Consider the following 22,218-nt stretch of genomic DNA (forward strand, 5'->3'; position numbering starts at 1 on the left):
CATGATTACTCCCAATGGAATATTCTTCCAGGCTTAGTCCAGTCCAATTTTGAATGATTCAAGTGATCGAGCCTCCTCGACTTCTCTTGGGATATCATTTCAGAGTCTGAAATAGCTAATTGCTAGGAGATCCCCCCTCCTATTTTTCTTTGCCTTATTTATGTTTTGTATTTCCCCAACTCACCTTAAAACCATTTGACTTTAATTTTAGCTGCGTATGATCTACATAAAATGACTAAACCCAGCTGAGGCTGGGTCATTATGGCTAGGTTCATGTCTCTCACTCTCTTTCACACACACATACACGCACACATATGAATATATGCATATGCATACAACAAACATACATATATTCACACATGTACTCACATGCATACACACACAATTAGAAAATGTTATGCAGCCACAATGTGACTTTTTTAAGAAAAATTTTTGTGAGAAAAATAAATAAAGGCCCCTAACTTTTAGGTCATTCATTCATTTTTTAAAAATCACAAAAACATCAATAACCTGCCTTAAAACTGACAGAAGCAACAGAGAAAACCTAAATGTTATTTTGCCTGTGAATATTTTTTTAACATGAATAAAATAATATGATCTTTTAATATAGTATTATATTAAATATAATCTATTTACCATATTTAGCATAAATAATATAGATATAAAATAGGTACTAATACCATAATTGTATTCATAAAAATATTTTATTCAAACTTTTTAAATCCATTAAAACAACACTGACTCACATGTATATATAATTCTATGGATGGACTTGTTCTTACACTGAATATGGTTTGAGCTTTGAGTAAGTTTGAGAGCCTGTGGGAACAGCTTGAGGTATTCAAGGTTAATGGAGGTTGCTTAAGGGTATTTAAATTTGATCAAAGAATTTATATAGCTTTCCATGTCTTTTCCAAAGAGCTGCCCCAAAGTATTTTTCACACCTGTCAATCAACCAGCCAATATCCAATCAGGTAGGAATGTGAGTACTCTGGAAAACAGAGAAAAATGTAAACAAATGATTTTAGCTTTCTTCAAAATATGAAATTCAATGTTTTCATGGGCATGATTTTTTATGTCATTCATTCATAAAATTTAATCTGGAACAAACCTTAGAGATCATGTAGCTCAGTGATTTTACAGTCATGGTCTGGAATAATTATAAAAAGAGTCTTTGCAGCAATTTAAACTTTTGAATTTGTCAGTTGAATAAATTTTCATTAAATATGTGTATTGAATATGTTTTTACATTAAATTTCTTTATAAATCTTCTCAAAATTATAGGAAAGGAATTTAAAAGAACAAAAGAAATGTGAGAGGAGATACTAAAGATACACACTAATACATTTTTTGGAAGATAAAAGCAAATGGAATGGTAAATAAATAAGCTGAATGAAAGAGCTGATAATACCTAACAATTTTGGAACATTCATTATGTGCTAAGCATTATTACAAAAGCTTCACATAATTTATTTTAGTTAATCTTACAATAATACTGTGAGGTTAGTAACATTATCTCCATTTAACAGGTGATGAAACTGAAGCAGAGTGAGTTCGCAAGAAAGCTGTTAAGTGGTAGACCTGGTAAGTAAATCTGCAGAATCTAACTCTCAGTCTATACAAAGGGGAATATCAATGACAAACAAGCTAAATGGCCCCTCCAAAACTTGAAAAGGCTCAGTAATAGGGGGCACTTTCACTAGAAGGTAGAAGGAGTGACTGACAGGACTAAAACAGAGTGATTACGTGAAAGACCAGAAAGAAAACACAGGCTACTAGCTCCCCTTTACCCCTTCAAGTGGGGCAGAGGATTGGAAGGTTCTTTATGGCAAAAACTGAATCTCCTTAAAACAGTACTTACACTGACATCGTGAGTTCCTATATAAAAGCCAGCGAATAACTGAAGCCCACAAAGTGGTGCCTAACTGTCTACACATCCTATCTATGTACAGAGAACTTCCAGTTAGATTTTACAGCATCACTCTTGATGTCTATTTCTGTGGACCACTTTATCTCTTGATAATAGGTTGCTTTTCCCTTGCTTTTTTGTGTCTTATTATCTTTGATTGAATGCTAGGTAGTGTGTGCAGAAGACCAATGGAGACTGAGGAAAACATCATTTGAATATGTATGTGAAAAAAGTAAACCTTTACCTCTATCTCATAAGATATACAAAATCACACATCCATCCAGTTAAAGATGGATCATACACCTAATCATAAAAAAATTAAGTGTTCAGAAGAATTTATAGGAGAATATATCCATGATCCTATAGTAGAAAAAGATTTCCTAAAGGGCATGAAAAGCACTAACCAAAAAAAAAGTAAATGGATATGTTGAACTACATTAAAATTAAGGAACTTGGTTCATCACAAGATATTATTAACACAATAAAAACTAAAGGCACAAATAGGATGGATATATTTGTAGTAAATATCTGATGTCTGACAAAACGCTAATGAGATCATATAAAGAACTCCTTCAAATAAGTAAAAGACAACCTAATTTGTAAAAATGAGTGAGAGACTTGAAAACAAATATCACAAAAGAGTATACGGAAATGTCCAAAAACATAGGAAAATGCACTTAACATTAGTCATCAGGGATACAACTAAAATGACAATGGGATGTCACCATAAAACCACCATAATGGCTTAAACTGAAAAAACTGACGACATCAAGTGTTGGGGAAGATCTGGAGTAATTTGAACTCTTACACATTGTTACCTGGTGTGAGCATAAATTGATGCAACTACTTTGGAAAACTATTCATCAGTGTCTACCGAATCTAACACATACCTACCACACAACTCAGGAATTCTAGTCATAGGTATTTACTCAAGAGAATCTAGTACATATGTCTACCAAAACATGGTAAAAGAATGTTCATAGTATTTTTTTCATAATAGCCTCAGATTGAAAATTATCAAAATATCAATGGGAAAATGGATAAAGTATAATATGTATACACAGTTGAATAATTATACAATAGTTATTAAATTAATAGCAATTATAATAATAAGAGTAATTGTAATCATAATTACAATTTTTAAAAAAGAATTAACTATTACTACATGTAACAACATGGATAAATCGCATGGGCGACATTTTTGGTAAAAACTAGTTACAAAAACATGTATATTTTACGTTTTGTTTATATGAAGTTTAAGTATAGCCCAAAATATCTATGGTATTATTAGTTAGGATAGTGATTACCTCTGGAGGTTATTATCTGGGGTGGTGGAAATATTCTATATTTTGATTGGATATTGTTATATAAGTTTATACGTATGTAAAAATTTATCAAATTGTTCATTTAAGATCATTGCCCATTAATGAATATATACCACTTACTCCTTAATGAAAAATGTTAGAAGTTCTTTTTAAAAAAATAATCAGCTAAGGTCATCACACATTTGAGGAAACTTCTAAAACAGAACACAAACAAAACAAATTAATTTTCTCAGAGAGTCAAGAGGCTATATAAATGACATCTATGAAATAGAGAAATTTTTTTTTTTAAAGATGGAGAACAAGCGATAGTTCTTTAAAAAAGGATAAATAAAATGTAAACACTTCATAGAAAATGAAGTTTAAAAAGTCATCTAGAAAGCAGAAAAAAATATTGGGAGATAGTCAATAAAAAATTAGATTTTTAAAAAATTTAGTCTCTCCAGGCAAACATGTTTATCACAGGCCACATTAGTCCTTGCCCCTGATGATTTCACTCTTTTAACCCTGCAAAGGACTTGAGCATATTATAACAAAACAAGGCTGCTGAGTGCTGCAATACTATCTATCTGGTTTTTTGTCCATTTTTATCAACTCAGCCCAGTGTATATTCCCTTTTGTCTCTTTCTCTCTTTTTAAGATAGGGTCTTGCTCTGTCGCCCAGGCTAGAGTGCAGTGACATGATCATGGCTCACTGCAGGCTTGACCTCCCAGGCTGAAGAGATCCTTCCACGTCAGCCTCCCAAGTAGCTGGGCCCACAGGCATGTGCCACTATGCCTGGCTAATTTCTTTTATTTTTTGTAGAGACTGGGACTTGCTATGTTGCTAGGCTGGTCTCAAACTCCTGGGCTCAAGCAATCCTCCTGCCTCAGCCTCCCAAAGTGCTGGGATTACAGGCATGAGCCACCACACCTGGCTGGTGTACATTTCTCTAGAGTAAAAGAACCACACACACACACACACACACGTATATGTGTGTGTATGTGTATACATGCTATACATATATACATATAGTATCTATGTGTGTACATATACACATAGGTGTTTGTACATGTTTATACATATATACATATATACATGTGTATATATATGTTTCTATGTATATATGTATACACATACACATACTATATATAGTTATATATACACACATATGTGTGTATGTGTATATAACTATATATAACTATACACATACACATACATATATGTGTGTATATGTGTGTGTGTATATATATACATATATACACAGAGAGAGAGAGAGAGATTATTACAAGGAATTGGCTTACGTGATTATGGAGGCTGAGAAGTCCAGACCCAGGAGAACCTATAGTATAGTTCCATCTGAGTCTGAAGGTCTGAGAAGCAGGAGAGCTGATGGCGTAAGTTTGAATCCAAGTCCAAAGACAGACGAAAAACTATGTCCCAGCTGGAAAACTGTCAGAGAGAAAGAATTTTTCCTTACTCAGTCTTGTATTCTTTTCAAACCTTCAACTGATTGAATGAGGCCCACCCACACTGGGAGAGAGGGGCAAATCTGCCTGATTAGGTCTACTGATTCAATTATTAATCTCATCCAGAAGCACCCTCATAGATACACCCAGAATAATGTTAGACTATATGTCTAGCACCTTATGGCCCAGTCAAGATGCCACATATAATCATTCGTCACACTTGGTAACAACTATTTCTTCACCTATAATTGGCGACTATAATTTTTTGAACAAAATTGAGAAAACACATTCATTAACTTTTACTTACTTTTATTTGGTAGATGAAGTTTCAAAAGACAGTCTATTTGAGGAAGAGCATGACAAATATGGTCCCTGGTTGTTAACAAATATAAAATGGTAAGAGCGGTAGGAATAGTTTGACCCAGACCTTTTGGTATGTCACAATACTTATTATCACTTAATCCTCTGTATTGATCCGTTTAAAAATATTGCATGTTATCATTTCAAAATCATTTCTGCTTTTCTGTCATCTTAAATAAATCATGTAAATTATAAAATATTGGATAATATGGTAAGACATAGAGAGAAATATCAACCATAATTCTTCAGCACAGAGGTGATTACTATTGATAGTTAAGAATTCTGTGTTCTTTTTTTCCTGTCACCATATATACATTTTGGAGGACAAAATTGATATCATACATAAAAATTAAGTAAATGTTTTTCCTTTAATAATATATTGTGGATCTCTTCTTATATAGCTAGTGTAGATTTATAAAACCACTTTATTTTTTTTTTAGATAGAGTCTCATGCTCTCACCCAGGCTGGAGTGCAGTGGCATGATCTCACCTCACTGCAACCTCTGCCTCCTGGGTTCAAGCAATTCTCCTGCCTCAGCCTCCCGAGTAGCTGGGATTACAGGTGCATGCCACCACGCCCGGCTACTTTTGTATTTTTTCAGTAGAGATAGGTTTTGCCATGTTGGCCAGGTTGGTCTTGAACTCACGACCTCAGGTGATCCACCTGCCTCTGCCTCCCAAAATGCTGGGATTACAGGAGTGAGCCCCCGCGTCTGGCCATAAAATCACCCTTAATGCATAATATTTCATCATATAGATGCTCCATGATTTACTTGCCATTCTATTATTGTTAATCACTAAATTTGTTTCAATTTAAAACTTATGATGAATGATATAAAACATAATGATGTGAAATATTTGCACATTTTTAAAGTATTTGGCTCTTATTGCCAAATTGCCTTTAGAAATGTTGTCAAAAATACATTTACACTAGGTGCTGCATAAAGTAGCTGTTTTACTGATCTGTAGTCAAGCAAGGAAATTATCATTTTTATAAAATCCTCAACAATCAAAAGGAAAAAAAGTGTAAATTGTTGGGTTTTAATTTTGAATTTCTGTGTTTCTGATATTGTTGAACATTTCTTCATATATTTATTGGCCATGTATGTCCTCCTCTTATGAATTGCCCATTCATGATATTTCCCAAGTTTCAATTGTGGTTTTTTCTCTGTTTTTTATTAATGTGTAAAAACTTAATAAATTAAGCATATCAAGACAAACAATTTTCAAACACTTTTCCTCTTTTGTTGTTGTTTTTGTTTGTTTAATAAATTATACATGTCAACATAAAGGAACATTTGTGAATGGAAAGATAAGTGAAAACACCAGAGTCAAAAGGCTTAACAGGGAGTGTATACTACTTTAAACATGGCTGTGTATGGAAAACATAGCCGAAGAGGTCATCTCTAAATCAAAAAGCAGAAGAAGTCTGGAAGAATTGTTCTTATAGTTAAAATGTATTTTTGGGAGTCTCTCCTACGTTTGTATTACATAAGCAAGGCATTAACGGGATAAAGTCTCTCCCAAAAACCTACTAAGAAGTCAATTCTTTGAACGACAATAGAAATTGTTCTTTTCAAGAATGAATATGTCTTTTGGCTAAACATGGATAAAAGCTTTTGCTCAATATGGCATAATAACTCCAGCAGGCTCACAGCAGCAAAACTAAGTCTGTCTCAAAGTGTCTTATTACAATAAAATCAAATTTAACCTCTTAAACCCAAGACATAAATCATTCACTTTTCTCTTCTTTCAAACAATTTGTGAGTATATTACCATAAATACTACCTGTCACAAGACTGATAGCTGTCAGTAGCTCAAAAACATGAATAAAATTGAAAATGCATTTGAATATGGGAACCATAATAGCATTTTGTAGAGAGGTGACAATAATAAGAGGCTATGGCAGACAAGGAAAAAAAAAAGAAACCCTCAGTAATAGTAAAATCTAGAAAACTTTCTTCAAATTAAATAAAATCCCAAATCAGTGTTACCAGAGTTTTATTTCCACCAAATATAACAGTCAATAAAATACTTATTGGCCCTCGGTAGTCTGTAGCAGTGGTAAATTGAGTTCACTTTGTGAATTTTTATATTGAAAGTATATATCAAGTTGCAGGGCATAATTTCAAAACTGCACAATCTGAGTTTATGTTTCATTTCAAATGATACCTGAAACTCTCATTAATATTTCTCCAACAAGGTAAAAATTAATCTCTCCTGAATTTTAAAATACTTTTTTAAACCATTAGCTGAAATGAATAAATCCCAGTTATTTAAATAAATACAGACTTTTAAATGACCCAAGTCAATGTATTTTAGATAAAAGAAGTTTTTTCCAAATGTTTAAACTCAATTTGTATCTCTTCTGCGTTTTCTGATTTTAAAAACATAGTATTACGTGCAGCAACTTAGGGGAAGCTCAAGGACATTATGCTAAATAGAAAAGGCCAACCCAAAGTTTATATACTTTATGGTTCCATTTGTACAACATCCTTGAAATGACAAAGAGATGGAGAAAAGATTAGTGGTTGTCAGGGGTCGGGGTGGAGGTAGGTGTGACTAATAAAGGGATAGCATGACAGAGTTTCTTTGTGTTGCTTGAATACTTCTGTATCTTGATTGTGGTAGGAGTTATAGAAATCTATACATGAAATAAAATTGCATAGAATAACACACACACACACAAACGCACAGGTGCATTTAAAAACTGGTGAAAATTGAACAAAGTCTGTTGTCTATTGAATGTTTTGTATCCAGGTCAGTTTCCTGGTTTTGATATTGTGCTACAGCTATATAAGATGTCACCATTGGAAGAAACTGGTTGAAGGGTTCATGAGGCTCTGTGTATTAATTTTGCAACTTTCTGTGTATCTATGATTATTTTTAAAAATGTTTTTTAAAGTATAATATCCATTCAGTCAAACTTTCAAAGTCATATAGACAATTGTTAGAAAGAAAGCAAATTAGAGCTCTTAGCAGCCAAATTATTTGTCAAAAATCCATGCACTAACAAATTCATTTTATTTATTGGAGAATTCCTCAGGTTCTCATGAAATGCCTACTTGCTCTTCAAATGCATTTCTTTTGTACTTGATAATCTGGTTTCCACAACTATAACAGATACATTCATTCAATGCTCTACCTCAGGCTACATAAATCAGCAGCTCTGGGGTTAGAGGCAAAGGCACCGATTTAAAAACAAAACAAAACAAAACAAAACAAAACTGCTATCCCCAAGTGATCATGATATGCAGCCAGGATTGAAAACCATGGCTATAAATGGTAATCAAACCTACCAGAGAGGATGAGATCATCCAAAGAGATTGTATGGCAGTGGTACTAAACTTTGGCTGCATAAAGGAATCACCTGGAAACTCTAAAATACACTGATGTCTGGTTCCTCTCCCCAGAGAATCTGATTTACTGGTCTGGGGTGCAGCCTGGGAATCAGGATTTGGAAAAGCTCCCCAGTGATTGTAGTAATCAATCAAGGTTGTCAACCACTGTTACACATATACAGAAAAAACAAATGTCGAAGTCAGAACCGTGAGGAATATTGACTTTAAATCACGAAAAGAGAAAGTCATAAAGAGAATCACAGAAATGTAGAAATAAGAGGAAAAAAGGACTAGAAAATGGCATTATAGAAGCCAGAAGAAGCAAGAAGCAAGTATTTTAAGAAGTAGAAAACAGACAACAATATCAAATGCAACTAGGAAGTACAATAAGGTAACAACAGTAATCATAGCCATTAATTATAGTACTTGCTACATTCAGGGAGTAGGTAGACACTTGACAAGCATTACTACATTACATTTTTACAACAAACTCATGAATTTCATGAGTAAATAATAAATAACAAACTGATTACTGTTTTCACTGGAGGTGAAAGACGACACGTAACTTCCTACGATGGCACATCTGGTTAAGGACATAATCAGATCTACAGCCTACAATCTGGACAGTGTTGAATTTACCTCCACAGAGCTCTCAGCTTTAGATTTTTATTTTGCTTGTGTGGTATCTTTTGGGATGTGCTTCCAGTGCAACACTCCTCCCTTATTATCAGAAACTTTTCTCTTTATTTGCCCCTAATATTTATGTTCTAGTCAATTTGATTTTGATTCCTCCTAGTGTATCCTGAAAACTCATGAAGGGAGATTTGTCAAATATCCCTGAAATTCTGGAAGATGTAACCTGACACAGCACAGTGGAATCTTCCCAGGGCTGTGCAGTTTTTTGCATTTACTTACAATTTGAATCCTGTGAGGACTTTCCTCACTTTTGCTGGTTGTTGTCAGATGCTTCCTCCAGGTAGCGTAGTGTCCCCTCTTTTGCGAGGTATGTGTTGATGATTTTTTTTTTTAAATTTCCCTGGCTTGTACAATACGTTGGTAGACATCTTTTTTATTTCCCTACCAGCCCTACCACACAATTATTTATCTTGGTGCTTTGTGCATGTTCCCTTCTATTCTGGAATATGTAGGGATTCTTTTCCCCAGTTTTTTGAATACATCATCCATAATTTTCCCCCTACAATCCTAATTAGTCTGCTTTGTTTTCAGGGGGAATTTTTGGGAGACTAAAAGACTCCACTGTCATATCTACTAAAGCTAACCAGTGTATAAGGCCTACACTATAACCTAGCCCTCTCATTCCTAGATATATTCCCGATGAAAGTGCATACATATGTTTTTGAAATGTATTGTATGTAAATGGATATCCATAGCAACACTATTTGTGATAGCCCCACACTTGAAACAACCCAAATGTCATTTACATAATGGACACATAAACCTTGGTATATTTACATAGTGAAATTCTATATAGCAATGAAAATGAATGAACCCTACAACTATCTTTAACAGCATAAATGTATCTCATAAATGTAACACTGAGAAAAAGAAGCCTGACAAAAGCGTAAATATTGTATGCTTCTATAATAACAAGTCCAAAGCTATTTGGAGACAAAATAGTAGTTACTTTTGTAAATGGAAGGAAAGAGTAGCACAGGAAGGGGCAAGAAAGCACAGGAAGGCTTTTGTGTCTCTGAGAATGTTTTCTTTCTTGATGTGGGGGCTGGTTAAATTGGTTTGTTTACTCTGCAAAAATTTATTCAGCTGTATGTTTATGATCTGTATACTTTTTTCCATGTATGTCAAATTATGATTAAAATTTTACATAAAATACGTACAAACTAGCAAAATGCACTGAAATGCTATATAATTTGCATGTTAATGAAATGAATCCAACTGTACATCATCTAGAAAGAAAAAAGATACATTTAAAAAATTATCCTGTCACAGTGATAAGTCGCTATAAGCATATTACATCTGCAATCAAAAGGAAGAGTTAGGCCTCTGTGTTGTTAGCCGTCGCATTCACCAGGATGTAAAAAAATACACGAAATTTAGCAGCTTTGAAACATGTTTTAGGACTACAATACTGAAAAATGTTTTTCACTTACTTTTAATAAATAAAAACATGACCTTCTTCCCTTAAACATTATCTAGAGACAATTCTAGATTTCCCCATAAAAGTAGGTCAGAAACTGGAAGTTTCTGGTCACTTATGTAAGATGCTTAGAAGTTGCCAGTCTGTCCAAAGAAGTAAAAAGCTGAACAAGCTGAAAAATCAATAATTCTTAGATTAATCAGGGAGATGAGGTCACAGGGCCTCAGACACAGAGAATCACAACTTACCTGAGACAGAGCCTCTGTGGGAAGCAATGCTGGGGTAGGAAAACCTGAAGTGTCATCGATAAAATGCTGGAGTCTCAGTGTAGACAAGCCTCAGAGTTAAAAACTCCAGGAGGACCCAATCACAGGGAAGCCCCACATTTTTGTGAGTCCTACCACCTGGAGCTCTATTAGGTTCTCATGGCAAATATGGAAGAAAACTCCCCTGGTGCTTCCAGAGGGAAGGGGAAAAAAACATATATGAAACATACCAAAGCATTCTGTTCTTAACACAGCCTGCCCTCAGGAGAAAGTATTTTACTAGAGCCCAACCTTGTGGGGTATTCTCAGGGCCTAACCGGCCTAGGTGAAGGGAGATACCCAGCTCCAGCTCCCTCTGGCCTTCTATGTGGGAGAAGGGAAATATCCAGCTCTAGCCCCTTCTAGCCATCCTGTCCCACCTAAGGGGTAAAAAACTGAGAGGCACTCAGAATTTCACAGTCCAAAGGCACAGACTCACCAAAAGATTGAAATATAATCATAGGACTATAGAACACTTCCTCTCCCCCAACACCTTGTTACTACATCACTAAAGTTTAGCTATCAATAAAAAATCATAAGACATACTAAAAAGGCAGCAACAGCTTGAAGATAACGAACAAACATCAGAACTGGAGTCAGATATCGCAGAAATGTTGGAATTATCAGACCAGGAATTAAAGAACAACTATAATTAATATGCTTTAATTAAAAGAGATTTAATGGATTTAAGTAGACAACACACAAGAACAGATAGATAATGTATGCAGAGAGATTTTAAAAATCAAGGAGAAATGCTAGACAAAAAAAGAAAATAACAAAAAGAAATGCTAAAGATTAAAAACACTAAAATAAATGAGTAACTTTGAGGGGCTCATTAGTAGACTGGACATGGCTGAGGAAAGATCTCTAAACAACAATAGAAACTTCTAAAAATGAAAAGCAAAGAGAAAAAAGACTGAATAAAGTCAGTACAGAATTCCAAGAATAGCCTGGTCACAGTGGCTCAAATCTGTAATGCCAGCACTTTGGGAAGTCAAGGCAGGTGGATCACAAGGTCAGGAATTCGAGACCAGACTGACCAGTATGGTGAAACCCCATCTCTACTAAAAATACAAAAATTAGCCAGGTGTGGTGGTGCCCACCTGCAACCCCAGCTACTCAGGAGGCTGAGGCAGAAGAATTACTTGAACCCAGGAGGCAGAGGTTTCAGTGAGCCTAGATTGTGCCACTGCACTCCAGCTTGGGTGACAGAGTGAGACTCTGTCTTAAAAAAAAAAAAAAAAAAGAATTCCAAGAATAAGTGGGACAGCTAAAACAGCGTAACATACATGTAATGAGAATACCAGAAGGAGAAGAAAAAGAGGAAGGAAGAGAAACAATATTTGAAGCAGTAAAGACTGAGGATTTCCCTCACATTAATGTCAGACACCAAGCCACAGATCCAGGAAGCTCAGAGAATACCGAGTAGAATAAATGCCAAAAACTCCTACACCTAGTTATATTATATTCAAACTTTGAGAAATAAAAAAAAAAATTTTTAATTTTGAAAGAAAGCAGAAGTAGAAAACACTTTATCTGTAGAGGAGAAAGATCAAAATTCTGTCTGACTTCTCAAAAACTATGCAGGCAAGAAGAGAATGGAGTGAAATATTTAAAGTATTGAGAGAAAAAAATCACCAACTTAGAATCCTGTACTCTGTGAAGTAATTTTTCACAAGGGAAGGAGAAATAAAGATTTTCTCAAACAAAAATGGAAGAATGTGACGCCAGTAGACCTGCCTTGTGAGAAATGTTAAAAGAAGTTCTTCAGAGAGAAGGACAATGATATAGTTCAGAAACTTGGATCTACATTTAAAAAAAGAACAGTGTTGAAAGAATAAGTGAAGGTAAAATAAAAACCTTATTTTTCTTATTCTTAACTGATCTAACTGATAAAAGTTTGTTCAAAATAATAAAAACAATGTAATCGATTACATACGCCTATATAAAATATTTATGTTATATATACATTTGCTTATGCATACATGAAATGTATGACAGAGTGATTCAAGGGATAGGAGAGACTATTTTGTTACTACAAGGTACTTGTACTAGCCATGAAGTAGCACATTGTTATTTGTTAATGAACTTGAATTAGTTGTAAATGTATAGTGCAAACTCTAGGGCAACCACTAAAACAAGTTTTAAAACTGTATAACTTATATGGTAAGAAAAGAGAGAAAACTAAATAATATAAAGTGCTTAATTAAAACCACAAAAGGCAAGGAAATTGTGGATGACAAAAACAAAAACAAAAAATAAAGGCAAAATAACTTGGAGAGGGCCAAGACGGCCAACTAGAAATAGCTGTGGGAGACTCCCACAGAGAAGAAGGTAAATGGCAAGTGAATTGTGCACCAGCAACTGAGGTATTCAGGTTCTCTCACTGGGACTGATTAGGCAGTTGGTGTGACCCATGGAGAGTAAGGAAAAGTAGGGTAGAGTAACAGCCTACCAGGGAGCTGCACAGGGCTCACCCCTAGCCAGGGGAGGTGGTGAGTGATTTTGCTACCTCACCCAGAAAATCACACTGTTTCCACAGATCTGTGCATCCTGAGGATCATGAGATCCCCTTCATGAGCCACACCACCAGGGCCTTGGGTCCCAAGCACAGAGCTGTGCAGATTCTTGGCAGCCACTCAGCTGGAGACTGTCTAAGATGACAGAGTTTGGGTGGTGGGGGGCAGCCACTTTCACTGCAGCTGTCTGCTGCCTAAGATGACTATGCTCCTGGGGGGGGGGGGGGTGGCAGCCATCACTGCAGCTGCCTGCTGCCTAAGATAACCAAGTTCCCAGGGGGAGGGGCAGTCATCATCACTGCAGCTTAAGAAGACTGAGCACCTGGGGGCAGGGTCAGCAGCTATCACTGCAGCTCCAGTCTGTCAGTTTTCCCTTGCCAGTGCCAGGGAGACTGGGCACTTTGGACCCAGGAGGAATTCCCCACAGCGCAGCACAGTGGCTGTGACAGATCATGGCCAGACAGCCTCTTTAGGCTAGACCCAGACCCATTGCTTCTCACCACACAGGGCCTCCCTTTGGGAATTTCAGCAACTCCAGCCAGGGTTTACAGACAGAACTCTGGTCTCCTTGGGACTGAGTCCCTAGGGGAAGAGGTGGCTGCAGTCGCTGCAGATCAGTGGACTTAGTCTTTCCCCCTGCTGACTCTGAAGAATCTGGGCATTCCAGATGAGTGAGATTCCCCCCAGTGCAATGCACCCCCTCCACCAAGGCGCAGCCAGAGTACTTCATTAAGCAGGTCCCTGATCCCATGCCTCCTCACTGAGTGACACTCTCCCCACAAGGGTCACCAGACACATACAGGAGCATTCCACTGACATCAGGTCGGTGCCCCTCTGGGACAGAGCTCTCAGAGGAAGGAGCAGGCAGCCATATTTGCTGTTCTGCAGCCTCCATTGGTGACAGGAAGGACCCAGGTGAATAGGGTCTGGAGTGCATCCCCAGCAAACTGCAGTAGCCCTACAGAAGAGGGGCCTGACTGTTAAAAGAAAAATAAACAAACAGAAAGCAACAACAACAACAACAGCATCTACAGAAAAGTCCCCTACCAAGACCCCATCCAAAGGTCAGCTACTCCAAAGATCAAAGCTAGATAAACTCACAAAGATGAGAAAGAATCAATGATAAAACACTGAAAACTCAAAAAGCCAGAATGCCTCTCCTTCTCCAAATAATTGCAAAACTCTCCAGGAAGGGCACAGAACTGGACAGAGGATGAGATAGATGAATTGATAGAAGTAGGCTTCAGAAGGTGAGTAATAACGAACTTTGCTGAGCTAAAGGAGCATGTTCTAACCCAATGTAAAGAAGCTAAGAACCATGATAAAACATTACTGGAGCTGTTAACCAGAATAAGCAGTTCAGAGAGGAGCATAAATGATCTGATGGAGCTGAAAAATGCAACACAAGAACTTAACAATGCAACCACAAGTATCAATAACTGAATAGACCAAGTGGAGGAAAGAATTTCAGAGCTTGAAGACTCTCTTGCTGAAATAAGACAGACAGACAAGATTAGATTAAAAAAAAAAAAAAAGAATGAAAAGGAAAGAACAAAACCTCCAAGAACTATGGGATTACGTAACAAGACCAAACCTATGAATGATTAGAGCACCTGAAAGAGATGGAGAGAACACAACCAAGCTGGAAAACATACTTTGGGATATCATCCAGGAGAAATGCCCCAACCTAGCAAGACAGGCCAAGATTCCAATTCAGGAAATTGAGAGAACCCCAGTAAGATACTTGATGGGAAGATCAACCCCAAGACACATAATCATCAGATTTTGTTAAGGTTGAAATGAAGGAAAAAAATGTTAAGGCAGCCAGAGAGAAAGGCCAGGTACCTACAAAAGGAAGCTGATCAGACTAACAGTAGACCTTTCAGCAGAAACCCTACATGCCAGAAGAGATTGGGGGCTAATATTCAACATTCTTAAAGAAAAGAATTTCCAACCAAAAATTTCATATCTGGCCAAACTAAGCTTCATAAGTGAGGAAGAAAAAAAATAAAATCCTTTCCAGACAAGCAAATGCTGAATGAATTTGTCACCACCAAGCTGCCTTGCAAAACTCCTGAAGGAAGCACTAAATATGTAAAGGAAAAAATGGTACCAGCCACTACAAAAACACACTGAAGTACAAAGACCAATGACACTATGAAGCAACTACATCAACAAGTCTGCAAAATAATCAGCTAGCATCATGATGACAGGATCAAATTCACACATAAAAATATTAACCTCAAATATAAATGGACTAAATGCCCCAATTAAAAGACACAGAATGGCAAGCTGAATAGAGTGAAGACCCACTGGGGTGCTGTATTCAAGAGTCCCCTCTCACATGCAAAGACACATATAGGCTCCAAATAAAGAAATGAAGGAAAATGTACCAAGCAAATGGAAAGCAGAAAAAAGCAGGGGTTGCAATCCTAGTTTCTGACAAAGGAGACTTTAATAAGCCAACAAAGATCAAAAAAGGCAAAGAAGAGCATTACATGATGGCAAAGGGTTCAATTGAACAAAGAAGAGCGAGCTATCCTAAATATATATGCTCCCAATACAGGAGCACCCAGATTCATAAAACAAGTTCTTAGAAACCTATGAAGAGACTTAGACTACCACACAATAATAGTGGGAGAATTTAACACCCCACTGTCAATATTAGACATATCATTGAGACAATAAATTAACAAGGATATTCAGGACTTGAATTCAGCTCTGGATCAAGTGGGCCTAATAGATATCTACAGAACTCTTCACTCAAAAACAACAGAACATACTTTCTTCTCAGCACCACATGGCACTTACCCAAAATCAATCACGTAATTGGAAATAAAATACTCCTCAGCAAGTGCAAAATAACTGAAATCGTAACAAACAGTCTCTCAGACCACAGTACAATCAAATTAGAGCTCAAGATTAAGAAGCTCACTCAAAACCACACAATTACATGGAAATTGAACAACCTTCTCCTGAATGACTCCTGGGTAAATAATGAAATTAAGGCAGAAATCAAGAAGTTCTTTGAAACCAATGAGAACAGGGACAACATACCAGAATCTCTGGGATGCACTGTTTTAGCTGCACTAAAGCATTGTTAAGAGGGACATTTATAGCACTAAATGCCCACATCAAAAAGCTAGAAAGATCTCAAATCAACACCCTAACACCACAACTAAGAGAACTAGAGATCTAAAAGCAAACAAACCCCAAAGCTAGCAGAAGACAACAAATAACCAAGATCAGAGTGGAACTGAAGGAGATAGAGACATGAAAAATCCTTCAAACAATCAACAAATCCAGGAGCTATTTTTTTGAAAAATGAATAAAATAGATAGACTGCTAGCTAGAATAATAAAGAAAAGAGAGAAGAACCAAATAGGCACAATAAGAAATGATAAAGAGAGTATCACCACTGACTCTACGGAAATACAAACAACCATCAGATAATACTATAAACACCTCTATGCAAATAAACTAGGAGATCTAGAAGAAATGGATAAATTCCTGCACACATACACCCTCCCAAGACTGAACCAGGAAGAATTATTGTGTGGGAATCTGAATAGACCAATAACAAGTTCTGAAATTGAGGCAGCAATAAATAGCCTGCCAACCAAAAGACAGCCCAGGACCAGATGGATTTACAACTGAATTCTACCAGAGGTACAAAGAGGAGCTGGTACCATTTCTTCTGAACCTATTCTGAACAACTGAGAAGGAGGGACTCCTCCCTAACTCATTTTATGAGGCTGGCATCATCCTGATACCAAAACCTGGCAGAGATACAACAAAATAGAAACCTCAGGCCAATATCCCTGATGAACATTGATGCAAAAATCCTCAATAAAATACTGGCAAACTGAATCCAGCAGCACATCAAAAAGCTTAACACATGCACACAGGGAGAGAAACAACACACACTGGGGCCTGTCGGGGTGTCAGAGGGAGGGAGACCATCAAGATAAACAGCTAATGCATGCAGGGCTAAACACCTAAGTGTTGGATGGATGGGTGTGGCAAACCATCGTGGCACACATTTATCTATGTAACAAACCTGCACATCCTGTGAACTTAAAATTAAGTTAAATTTAAAAAAGAAACAAATGAGGACAACAAATAGTATATCAAATATGATAGATATTAATTTAATATATAAATAATCATTTCTAATATCAATGGCCCAAATACACAATTAAAGAGATTGTCAGAATGGATTAAAAAAAAATGACCCAACTATGTGTTGTTCATAAGAAACCCACTTTAAATATAAAAATAAATATAGATTAAAAATAAATGATGGAGGAGAATATATCAGGCTAATAATGATCAAAAGAAAGCAGCAGTAATTATATTAATTTCAGACAGAGCAGACTTCACAACAAACAATGTTATCAAGAATAAAGAGAGGCATTAAAAAAGATAAACAGGTACAGATTTCAAGATGACATAACAATCCTTAATGTATATGGACCTAAAAAGAGTATCAAGCTATGTGAGGCAAGAACTGGTAGAACTATAGAAGAGAAATAGATGAATTCACTATTATAATTGGAGACTTCAACACCCCCTTACCAGAAATAAAGAGATTCAGCAGGCAAAAACATCACTGAGGACATGCAGTTGAACTCAATACCGCCATCAATCAACTGGATATAATTGACGTCTATCAACCACTTCAACAGCAGAATACACATTTATCCCAAGAGCACATGGAACATTCACCAAGATAGACCACGTTCTGTGACATAAACACAACTTAAAAAAAAAAAAAATGGAAATCCTACAATGTCTGCTCTCAGATCATAAGGAAATTTAGTTAGAAATTAATAACCGAAAGATAACTGAAAAATCTGAAAATACATGAAGATTAAATCACATACTTCTACGTAACATATGGATCAAGAAGAAATCTCAAGAGAAAATTTAAAATCTATTAAGCTAAATGAAAACAAAAGCACAACTTATCAAAATTTGTGGAATGTGGTGGAAGCAGTGTGTAGAGGGAAATTTAGCATTAAAGGTAGCTATTAGAAAAGATGAAAGATTCAAAATGAATAACCTAAGTTTCTACCTTGGAAAACTAGCAAAAGAAGATCAAATAAAATCCAAAGTAAGCAGAAGAGAAGAACTAGTAAGAATTAGAGTCAAAATCAATGAAATTGAAACAGAAAATCAACAGAGAAAATCAACAAAACCAAAAGCTGGTTCTTTGAAAAGATCAATAAAAATTGCCGCCGATGACGCGTGGGAGGAGCAGGAGGAGGCCGCCCCGCCGCCGCCTCGCGCCCACCGGCCCGCAGCCCAGGCCGCGGCCAACATGAACCAGCAGCAGCAGCAGAAAGCGGGCAAGCAGCAGCTGAGCGAGCCCGAGAACATGGAGATGGAAGCTGGAGATACAGACGACCCATCAAGAATTACCCAGAACACGGTGATCAATGGGAACGCGGCCCCGAGTGATGGACATAGCAACGCAGAGGAGGACAAGGAGGATGAAACCAGTGAGCGCTCCAAGGAGACCTTTCGGTTCACTGTGGAGCGCTTCAGCAGACTGAGTGAGTCGGTCCTTAGTCCTCCGTGTTTTGTGCGAAATCTGCCATGGAAGATTATGGTGTGCCACACTTTTATCCAGAGAGACCGCACCAAAAAAGTGTAGCGTTCTTTCTCCAGAGCAATGCTGAATCTGACGCCACGTCACGGACTTGTCATACACAAGCAGTGCTGAAGATAATAAATTACGGAGATGATGAAAAATCGTTCAGTCGTCGTATTAGTCATTTGTTCTTCCATAAATAAAACGATTGGGGATTTTCCAATTTTATGGCCTAGAGTGAAGTGACTGATCCTGAGAAAATTTATGATGACAAAGTTAACCATGGAAGTCTTTGTACAGGTGGATGCTCCCCATGAAGTTGCGTGGGATTCAAAGAAGCATACAGGCTATGTCAGTTAAAGAATCAGGGAGTGACTTGTTACATGGACAGCCTGCTACAGACGTTATTTTTCACAAATCAGCTATGAAAGGCTGTGTACATGATGCCAACCGAGGGGGATGATTCGTCTAAAAGCGTCCCTTTAGCATTACAAAGAGTATTCTATGAATTACAGCACAGTGATAAACCCATAGGAACAAAAAAGCTAATGAAGTCATTTGGGTGGGAAATTTTAGACAGCATCATGCAACATGATGTTCAGCAGCCTTGTGGAGTGTTGCTGGAAAATAACGTGAAAGGCACCTGTGTAGAGGACACCATACCCAGATGATTCTGACACAAAATGGTGTCCTATATCCAGTGTAAAGAAGTAGACCACCCGTCTGATAGAAGAGAAGATTATTATGATACCCAGCTAAATATCAAAGGAAAGAAAAATATATTTGAATCATTTGTGGATTATGTGGCAGTAGAACTGCTCAATAGGGACAATAAATAGGACGCTGGGGGAACATGGCTTACAGGAAGCAGAGAAAGATGTGAAATTTCTAACATCACCACCAGTGTTACGTCTACAATTGATGAGATTTATGTATGACCCTCAGATGGACCAAAATATCAAGATCAATGATAGGTTTGAATTCTCAGAGCAATTACCATTTGATGAATTTTTGTAAAAAAAAAAAAAAACAGATCCTAAGGACCCTGCAAATTATATTCTTCATGCAGTCCTGGTTCATAGTGGAGATAATCATGGTAGACATTATGTGCTTTATCTAAACCCAAAGGGGACGGCAAATGGTGTAAATTTGATGACGATGTGGTGTCAAGGTGTACTAAAAAGGAAGCAATTGAGCACAGTTATGGGGGTCACGATGACGACCTGTCTGTCCGACACTGCACTAATGCTTCATGTTAATCTGTATCAGGGAACCAAAACTGAGTGAAGTTTTACAGGCAGTCACCGACCATGACATTCCTCAGCAGTTGGTGGAACAATTACAAGAAGAGAAAAGGATTGAGGCTCAGAAGTGGAAGGAATGGCAGAAAGCCCATCTCTATAGGCAAGCACAGATAGCTGCAGAGGACAAGTTTTGTGACGGCAATAAAGCAATGATTGAGGTCAGTAATAATGAAAACTCTTGGACAATATTCCTAGAAACAGTCGATCCTGAGCTTGCTGCTAGTGGAGCGACCTTACCCAAGTGTGATAAAGATTGTGATGTAATGTTGTTTTTGGAGATGTATGATCCCAAAACGCGGAGCTTGAATTACTGTGGGCATATCTACTCACCAATAATCCTGTAAAATACGTGCCTTGCTCCCAGTTATGTGTAACAGAGCAGGATTTATTCAAGATACTAGCCTTATCCTCTATGAGAAAGTTAAACCAAATTTAACGGAGAGAATTCAGGACTAAGACGTGTCTCTTGATAAAATCCCTGATGAACGAATGGATGGTGACATCATATATTTCAGAAGGATGACCCTGAAAAATGGTAACAGTGAATTACCCACTGAAAAAGAGTATTTCCAAGACCTCTACCACCACGCTGATGTTATTTTCTGTGATAAAACAATCCCTAATGATCCCGGATTTGTGGTTACATCATCAAATAAAATGAATTATCTTCACATTGCAAAGACCGTTGCACAGAGGCCCAACACAGATCCAATGTTGCTCCAGTTTTTCAAGTCTCAAGGTTATAGGGATGGCCCGGATAATCCTCTTAGACATAATTATGAAGGTACTTTAAGAGATCTTCTACAATTCTTCAAGCCTAGACAACCTAAGAAACTTTACTATCAGCATCTTAAGATGAAAATCATAGACTGTGAGAACAGGTGAAGTTTTAAATGTACATAGTTAAACAGCCAGTTTAGGGAAGAAGAAATAACACTATAACCAGACAAGCATGGGTGTGTCTGGGACCTGTCAGAAGAATGTAAAAAGTCCGTGGAGCTTGGGGAGAAAGCAGCAGGGAAACTTAGGCTTCTAGAAATTGTAAGCTACAAAATCATTTGTGTCCATCAAGAAGATGAACTATTAGAATGTTTATCTCTGGCAACGAGCCAGACATTGTGAATAGAGGAAATCCCTTTGGACCAGATGGACACGGACAAAGAGAATGAGATGCTTGTCACAGTGGCACATTTCCACAAAGAGGTCTTCAGAACGTTCGGAATCCCGTTTTTTCTGAGAATACACCAAGGTGAGCATTTCTGAGAAGTGACAAAGTGAATCCAGAGCCTGCTGGACATCCAGGAGAAGGAGTACGAGAAGTTCAAGTTTGCAGTTGTAATGATGGGCCGACACCAGTACATAAATGAAGACGAATATGAAGTAAATTTGAAAGACTTTGAGCCACTGCCCAGAAATATGTCTTATCCTTGGCCTTGGCTAGGGCTTGACCACTTCAACAAAGCCCCAAAGAGGAGTCGCTACAATGACCTTGAAAAGGCCATTAAAATCCCCCAAGCTGGTGTGTTCAAGGCGAGGACAGTGCGTGGGGGCCCCCTAACAGCCTAGAACTTTGGTGCAAGCACCCTCTAGTCAAAGTCTTCAGCAAGAGGATTTGCTGATGGATTTTTGTGTTTTGTTTTTTTTTGTTTTTTTTTTTTTTTTTTTGTTTTTTGTGTGTGTGAGACGGAGTCTAGCTCTGTCATCCAGACTGGAGTGCGGTGGCACAATCTTGGCTCACTGCAAGCTCTGCCTCCCGGGTTCACGCCATTCTCCTGCCTCAGCCTCCTGAGTAGCTGGGACTACAGGCGCCGGCCACCACGTCCAGCCAAGTTTTTATATTTTTAATAGAGATGGGGTTTCACAGTGTTAGCCAGGATGGTCTTGATCTCCTGACCTTGTGATCCGCCCGCCTCGGCCTCCCAAAGTGCTGGAATCACATGCGTGAGCCACTGCGCCCAGCTTGCTGCTGGTTTTAATTTTATTTTGTTGAGGCTGTT

At 37.4% G+C, this 22,218-nt stretch overlaps 1 long non-coding RNA gene and 1 pseudogene across 2 annotated transcripts; one reads left to right on the forward strand and one right to left on the reverse strand.

Annotated features, from left to right (window-relative positions):
* Positions 1-669: 669 nt before the first annotated feature.
* Positions 670-11,844, reverse strand: LOC108586586. Its single transcript, XR_001904095.3, has 3 exons — positions 10,746-11,844; positions 4,516-4,663; positions 670-991 (listed from the first exon to the last, which is right to left on the reverse strand). It is a non-coding gene; the product is annotated as an uncharacterized LOC108586586 (long non-coding RNA).
* Positions 11,845-17,186: 5,342 nt separating this feature from the next.
* LOC101001299 lies at positions 17,187-21,883 on the forward strand (annotated as a pseudogene). Its single transcript, XR_002522679.2, has one exon. The product of XR_002522679.2 is annotated as a ubiquitin carboxyl-terminal hydrolase 7 pseudogene (transcript).
* The last annotated feature ends 335 nt before the right edge of the window (positions 21,884-22,218 follow it).

This window comes from Papio anubis, chromosome 5 (assembly GCF_008728515.1).
Source record: "Papio anubis isolate 15944 chromosome 5, Panubis1.0, whole genome shotgun sequence".
Classification (NCBI taxonomy): domain Eukaryota; kingdom Metazoa; phylum Chordata; class Mammalia; order Primates; family Cercopithecidae; genus Papio; species Papio anubis.